At 46.0% G+C, this 8,256-nt stretch overlaps 1 long non-coding RNA gene across 1 annotated transcript; it reads right to left on the bottom strand.

Annotated features, from left to right (window-relative positions):
* Positions 1-247: 247 nt before the first annotated feature.
* LOC149361446 (uncharacterized) lies at positions 248-6,151 on the bottom strand. Its single transcript, XR_016288412.1, has 3 exons — positions 5,910-6,151; positions 4,921-5,101; positions 248-846 (listed from the first exon to the last, which is right to left on the bottom strand). It is a non-coding gene; the product is annotated as an uncharacterized LOC149361446 (long non-coding RNA).
* Between the last annotated feature and the right edge of the window lie 2,105 nt (positions 6,152-8,256).

Raw genomic sequence — 8,256 nt, 5'->3', positions numbered from 1 at the left:
AAAAGCGCATGTATTTTCGCACGATGCAGCCAAATTTTGTCGAGCCACAGCGGCGAAAGTAATCACGTTTTGTACATTCCAGAAACTGATATGGCTACTACGAACAACTGACTAAAAGTCTCTAACTGCAACCACTTGCAAACCTATGTTAGTTAAAAAGTTAATTATCAGAAATTAGTTAACCAGCTTACTAAATACACCTCACCGACTTTCTGGTGTCTGCTAACACTGGTAATATTATGCAGCAAAAGCCATATTTTTGAAAACTACTTGTTCTTCCCTGAAACACCTGGTGCATATATATACTGCTCACTTTCCTGTACAACACAGAAACGAAATAATTTCTTCTGTAACATGAAAGTTCCATGAGCCACATAACAAACCCGTGGAAAAAAACAGCATGCATACACACAGATCTCTTCAAAACAGCTAAAAAATCCCACACAGTAAAACAATGCTTACACTGTCTTAAGACCAACATTAAAGGCTGCAAACACTAGCGAATTAAAAGTCAAACAGATGCCAAACATATGCTAAATGTCCCCATGGATGTAGATATTAAGCTATAAGCTGATTTTAATAAAAATGCATCAGCACAGAAATGCTTAAGCGACTTTGTTGGTGCACTATCCTGACACTTGTCCTCAATATCAGGCAGCCTGCTTGTTGTTCATCATCATCATCAGCCTGACTATGCCCACTGCAGGGCAAAGGCCTCTCCCATGCCTCTCCAATTAACCCTGTCGTTACTTGTCTGCATCACCAGCGGAAGAGGTAGCGTCCTAGTGATGAGACGTGTGCACGAACAGGTAGCCTCCTCCATGGCAGAATGCAGGAGCAAGAGAACTGCACAAGAAAACATTCAAAGTATACAGTTATAGTAACTTCTAATAGAATCAAACACGGAGAAGCAAAAATCAGTTAAATGTGCACTAAAATGCAGCACTCCGAGTGAGTTTGATAAGGCTGCTGAGTAATAGCATAAGGAGCAGTCACAAGACTAGAACTAAATGTAATGCGTCCTTGAACAAGAAAAAGCTATAACATGCTGTTGTGTTCAATTCTGCCCCCCCCATTCGAAGACTGAATGATATTCACAGGAACTGGCATTAACCTGTTACACCAAATTAGGCTACCACGAAGAGATATTCAGCCATTCCAGTCATATGAAGATAACATGCAGGCCATCAAATATAAAAATTATTTTGTGTTTCTGATTTGTCTGCACAAAAATTCAGGCAGCTTTTGTTTTCAAAAGTGATGGCACAAAGACATTGCAATATAATGCACATGTTGCTGTAGATAATGTATCATTTGGATCTATACCAGGTGTTAGGGGAAAATGTATGAACAAAGAGTACAAAGGTGAGCAAGTTCGTCAGGGCAAGAGTGGCACACTCTAAAGCAAATGAATCAAAATATTAAGGCACACACTGCGTCAGATACAATACTTGTAAGTAAAGCTGCATAGAACTACAAGCGATAAAAGCCTCAGAAACGTGCCCCTAAGGGCGCGTTCACACTACACCAAAGTTCCGGCGAGCGAAGCGGACTCGCTTCGCTGGAAAAAAAGGGGCTGTTCTCATTACCCCACCCGCGACGGCGGATCCGACGCGGAACTGCGGCTGCTTCTCGCTTTTTCACGAAAGCAGCGAGACCTCATGGCAGTTTCTTTTCCGGTATCGGGAATTCGCGAACGAAGCGAGAGCGCGCGTGAGCCCCGCAGACAGTTCGCGCGCTTTTGTCGCTGGTTGTTCGGCTGCACACTGTCTTGCGCCGTTTTATCGCAGAATGGCGAGCATTTCAGAGGAGGAGGAGATTGTTTCGATTCTTCTCTGCAACTCTGTAATGGCTATGCTGGAAGAGTTGCGAAAGGCAGAAGAAAGACCAGCTTCGCGGCGGAAGCGGTGGTGGGAGCGCTCGTAAGAGCAATATAAAATTTCCACCACACCTGATAACCTGCGCCAGGCGCTGATCTACGGGTATCGCCTTACGTAATCTCGTGTCTTTTTTCTGAATAAGAGCGCGAATACTGGAGATTTTATAAAAGAATGTTTATAGAAATGAAGTGTTGGCATTTATTTCATTAGTGCGCCTTTCGAGAATATGACCCCATGTATCTACGAAACGACATCTGTAGGCCCAAAGGAAAATTGAAACTCCTTTGCTTGGTCCTTTCCTACAAGGTGATTAGGAGAATTTTTTATGAGCTTTACCTCCCACGAGCAGGAACCAAGTTTCATCTCTAAACCTTCGAAGAACTGACTGTAATTGGTTTCCACATAACCGGCGTGGAACTATAAATCACATCTGTTCCGCTTAAAACCAACCAGTTCCACTAAACGAGATGAAAGGAAGCTGCCTGTTTCACATAAATTAAGCTGGTCCATCTAACATGAAGTTAAACTCAAATTTAGATGTGCGTATCACAGGACACGCGCGCGTTACTAAAATTGTGCACAATTGAATATTCATCACATTTCACTATCTCAATACAAACATGCATGCTACCTGCAGGGAATAAAAAGTTAATTACTCCATTGGTTAAAGACGTGTCACATAAGGAGGAGCTCTGGGAAAAGATCGGCAAAGAACTGGGAGTGAGCGGTACGTACAATTGCTTTTATATCTTGCTTCACGCCGATACACGCGAGAATCGTTTTTTTTTTCGGATGCCAGTGTAGTACGTTTCGCGTTATTCTTTTTTGGGTGCGCCTCCTAGCATCACATGATGTTTAAATAAAGGCATTTTGTATTTGTATTTTTGTACAGTTCAGATGTGGTAACTGGGCGCTCACATTTTCCTCGGTGTTATGAAGGTACACGCACGCTCGTAAGCGCACACAACCAAGCTGGTACAGGAATCAAACTGATTATTGAGAGGATCCCCCGGCGGAGCCACATCAAGATCCTTGGCTTCACTTTTCAACAATATTTGGGATTCGACTTTCGCGACACGAAATAAATCGCTAAAAATGCATCGCGCTCACGGTCCGCCCCAGAGCTTGTCACGCATCGCCCAGCGTTGCTACCGTGATGATATACACTCCAAGATATTCGTACGAGCTGAACCTGCATGGGACAGGAGCTGGCAGTGGCACAAGCAAAGTAACGAAAGTACGTCGCGCGTGCTCGCACGAGCTGTGCGTGCATGCGATAGATGCAAAGAGCGGCATAAGCAAAATAAGTGCGCCGGTTTTTCAGTGCGTAATGCATGCGTCGTACGATCGCGCGAGTCCGAATGCGTGGTATAAAAGCTAGCAGCGGCGCGAAAACAACCATCCTTCCCGTATGCTCAAAACGGGAAGACCACGCGAAACGTATACTGTATACGCCAAAACGTATACTTTACTGGCACTCGAAAACAGAGTTCTCAACAGCGGCATGAGCATGCGTCGTACACGATCGCGCAAGCTCCGCATGCAAGGGATAAAAGTTCACAGCATAACGAGAACAACGCGAAACGTACTACACAGGCATCCGAAAAAAAAAAAAAACGATTCTCGCGTGTATCGGCGTGAAGCAAGATATAAAAGCAATTGTACGTACCGCTCACTCCCAGTTCTTTGCCGATCTTTTCCCAGAGCTCCTCCTTATGTGACACGTCTTTAAAGTTCAGCTGCCGCTTGTCGTAAAGGATTTGGTGTTCCTTTATAGCGTCTAGTAGCATCTCCACCGAGAAAGCGCTAGCCCGGCCCGCTGGCATGCTTGCCGCCATGCTAGAATTTGTCCGGACATGACGTCAACGGCCCGTCGTCGCTTCCGCGGCGAAGGCGGAAAAATCGGTCCCGCACCGATCACCCTCTCCGCGCCGCTTTCCGCCTTCGTCGGCGTCAAAAGCGGCCGAATCTGGCCGAATCCGCTTCGCTCGCCGGAACTTTGGTGTAGTGTGAACGCGCCCTAAGGGAGCAGCTGGACTGGTAGTTTTTTATTTGTCCCGCAACACATCCCTCCAGTGCTGAGGCCTGTTAATATCTGTTTAAGTTCAGAATACAAGGGAAACAAGCAAACAAGTGTTACAAAGAAGATAAAATTGTGCACTTAGGTTGTTCTTTAAGAAATTACCTGTCACTAATTGGAGCAATAAATACCTCGAGAAAGTAAATTAAGTTATTTACACAGCTTATTACAAACCTTGATGGCACGGGAGAAAGGCAACATCAAATGCATCAGTTCAAGTAAAGCCAGGGGTCTTGTTAAGGTCGCAGCAATATTTGTTGACTTAGGCTCAGCTAGTGTAATGCAATCAGTAACTGAACGTCGGCATGAATAAAAATAACAATGCACCAATACTCAATTCGAAATGCATTTCAACTGTACAGTGCAGTCAGTTGTGACAAAGGGAGTGTGAAAGAAAACCTCAGCAATGCTCATGACATCGAATAAGCACATTTCTTCTGTACAGCTAAAATATAAGCTTTACAGGGTTTCATGTAATGGAAGGATAACCTGGTAAGGTATCAATTACTGATGCTAGCAACACCTATGCTTCTAAAGCAGAGTGCTACACTTGAACGCCAATATTCAATTATGCATTGCCCGTTAGGTCATGCCTATCACATCACTGGTTCACTTCAAACATGCCATACCTTGTAAGAGGTAGGTACTGCTGTAGTAAACCTATAAAATTTATTTGCTGCTTTTAGACTGCTGTATAAAGGTCATGAAGCAGATAATTGTTTTAATTTGGTCTATACTGTGGTCAAGATTTCCAAGCACGAGAGGCATGAGGGAAAAAACTATAAAAAGCATTTCACACTATAACACAATGCACTTGACTAGGGGAGTGCTTTCATGATGCCCGCAATATATTTTCCCTTTCTCTTGGTCCCCATTTAAAAGAAAAAAAAACGAAAGAGAGAGGGAGCCTGGACCAGAAGATTTTTGGCAGGCTAAAAAAGATAAGGAAAATATACCCACTTGTCTACCTATCCTTTTACAAGTGGCACATGCTTGATATCCAGTGTCAATGGCTGATAGGCTGAACCAGCAGGTCTTGATGTCATTTGCCTCTGGTTGAGGTAGCATTGGCTCGATGACAGATGAAAGCTGGTGCAAAAGTAGCGTGATGATACCGGTGGAGCAGCTGTACAGGGCTTGACTGCGGGTGCATTTGAAGAAAGGCTGCATTAGAGCCATGCTTTCATAAACATCATCACAGAAGCCACATCCCATTACAACCTCTAGCTGTTCAGTCCAATGTGTTCATGAGTGGAGGCTAATGATTAATTACCTATGCCTCCAATAGTTAGCAAAAAATGGTTTACAAAGCTTGTCATACTTTTCTTAAAGCTATTACTCGCGAATCACGTTATACTTTTATCGCTTCAGACTGAAAATGGGGAAATGACATAAATGTAGTGAACGTAAAAAAATAAAATGACAACAAACCTTCCATTGTGCGATTACCTGAGCTGCACTGCAATGGAATGGTTCTGCTATTTCTATTCGTCGTTTCGTTGACCAGAACTATCAAGAAACACAGCACTTGATGTGACTGCGACGTAGAACGGACAATGCTCCTTATCCAGTAAACACTCAGGCAGCAGAATCAAAAGACGCACGCCGCTACAAGCACTTTTCGTTCTTATGGTCTCCTTTCCACGCGCTGCTCCTGTTCAGTCGGAATAACGAATCAAGCAGCACCCCATAGTTCTCGGCGTGCAACCAAATTCTATCACATAACTCCTGCGCCGAGGAGCTGACGCAAAGAGCGTGAGGCGGCGGGTTAAAAGTTGCATAGTTGGCAAGCGAGCGTGTCAGAACACCTTCTCTCGGCAAACTATCGCGTGGTGCCAGCATTTTGCACCTCACTGCGAATAAGACGTGAAGACCAACCCAAATGCATTCGCAGCCCTCAATCATACCCCCGACACATCGCAGAAGTCATTTTCCAGTTCTGTACTTACATTTGTCAACGTTCACGGCAAGCCGTTTCTTCTATCGGGCATCGGGCGCCGGCCGCTCTCGGCGTGGTTGCGTGCAGTACGTCAGAGCAGTTTTTGAGCACTGCGTGCGCGTAAGAACGTCTTCCGCAGCACTGGAGCCATCTGTCACCTTCCGAGTTCGGTCACACTACCTCAACACTAACGAGGCCGCACATTTAACACAAACAAACTGAAGAAACGCACCCACAACTTCACAACCGTCGCACCCCGTCAACAAAGAGTCGTTTCAGCGTCCTAAAAAAGATAGCGTAGCGCGCGGCCAACATGAGACTCGCAATCCGCCGCCAGCGAACGGAAAAGTGGCGCTAATGTCGCCTAACTTTGCACGCGTTAAAAAAAGAATTGATAAAGCCCTTTTTGCCACAAACTTGTTGCATTAAACGACAAAATATTTTGTTTCAATTACAAAGTCAGCAAATTGGAATGATTGAGGTGAAAACAGGAACGGACGCCAAAGAGCTGCGCTCTAAAATGCGACTACTCACAACCATCGGTTCCTGGCGGCGCTGCGAACGAAAGCTTGGAAAACCGGGCAGCATGCCGGGTAAAGCCCCTGGAAATTTTTAAAGTAGCGACAACCTTTGCAGAACGCCGCCTCTCCCTGTCCTGCTCCCGTCGCCTCTTCCCATTGGTCGATGATTTCGCGCGCAAAAGTCCTTTAAACCCGCGCTTTTCGCGGCCGCAGACGCCATATTGTCCGCTCCAACCGCGTACTGTAGGTTCGGCAGGCGTCGTTGCGGACACTGCGCTTTTGCTTGCTGTGAAGAACAGCGGCTTTTGTTTTGCTCGGAACGTGTGTCAGTCACCTAACTTCAAGCCGTCTATCTGTGCGGCATGACGGGCTGCTGCGCCTTCGGGTTCAAGAACCGTCACGACGGTGGAGAGCGGTTCTTCGCGATCCCATAATCGAAAACCGACGCGGGCCGGAGGAAGGTTTCGTTACACAGAATTGGCCGGGCGAAATTTAACGCAACGCCATCGATCAGACTTTGCGAGGTCAGTGACGTGCTTTCAATAGCTGCTGAGTTTTCCTTTTTTTTTCAAGCTACGCTGTGCAGTGGTTTGTTCGCAATCGAGCGTATGGCCGCAGTACGCTCGACATAAGGGCGCTTGCGTTGAGCGCATCGTGATTGCACGCACGCAAACGTGTAACTGACGCGAGGCACACGTCTAACTGTAGAGTGACGTTCATTAAATTTGAGCGCATGCTGCAGTTAGACATACGTGCGTACTATAAGCGCAGATCAAACTGCGCTCTGACATGGTGAAGCGCACGCGTTACATTCTGCAGTCGCGCGCGTGCGCGCGTGCATATTATATACAGATATATTACAGAAAAAGACAAGAAGAGAATTATCGCGCCGATATGCATCGTCAAGGCACCGTAGGCACCGTTGGTGGAAACACCAGCTACCTAGCGCGCGCAGGCTTGCGTTTACTCTCGAAATATGACCAGTAGCTATGGGTATGCGTGATAGTGCCCATCGTAAGTGGGTCGCGCGTTTCCTGACGCATACTTTGTAACATCACTTCCGCGTTTCGCTTCACCTTGACGCCTAACTAGTTAGGAGGAGGCTACGAATGCGAGCAAATCTGTGATAACCTCTTTTATTAATGCTAAAACGTTTTTTTTTGTTAACGTTGCCCACAGTGAGGCCCCCATTATCTCCGTTTTGTAGCCGCTTTTTTTTTAAAAATGAGACCCGTATAACAAAAGGCTTTGGCTTTACCGATGTGCATTTAGTACTCGGGCTGTTTCCGAACCTTAGCCGGGCATGTCTACCTCGCGGGCCGGGCCGGGTTCGGGCCTATATCGAAAAAATCGGGCCGGGCTGGGGCGGGTAACGAAAAAGGTTGACGGGCTCGGGACGCGTGAATAATTAAGGCCCGTGCAGTGCTCTAATAGCGACTATACGAATATGAAAGATTATCGGACAGATGTGTTAAAATCGAGGTAGGTTTTGCTTCTCACTAAATGCCTGATGCCGATGAAACATTTACGTAGAACTTTATTATCCCTTTGCTGGCAGGCGAAGGATGTTTGCGAGGTAGGTTTTGTCCTTACTAAGTAACTATTCCAAAGAAAATTTCAATGCGGGAGTCTATATCGTTACAGTTCATGCACGCGAGAGAACATTAGGGGAGGCACAGATAAGTACAGACGTAGCGTGGACTTCACACCGTATTTCGAGCACTCCCTTAAGCGTCTAACCTGGTCCGCGATACACTGCAGCAGACCAAAACCGAAAGCCACTAGAAGAGCGGATGAACTACAGGCATTTATAATGCCTTCACTTGCAGGTGTCTT

The sequence above is a fragment of the Amblyomma mixtum genome, chromosome 2 (assembly GCF_055824585.1).
Source record: "Amblyomma mixtum isolate Tamu chromosome 2, ASM5582458v1, whole genome shotgun sequence".
Taxonomy (NCBI): domain Eukaryota; kingdom Metazoa; phylum Arthropoda; class Arachnida; order Ixodida; family Ixodidae; genus Amblyomma; species Amblyomma mixtum.
This window is presented reverse-complemented; position numbering and strand designations above follow the sequence as displayed.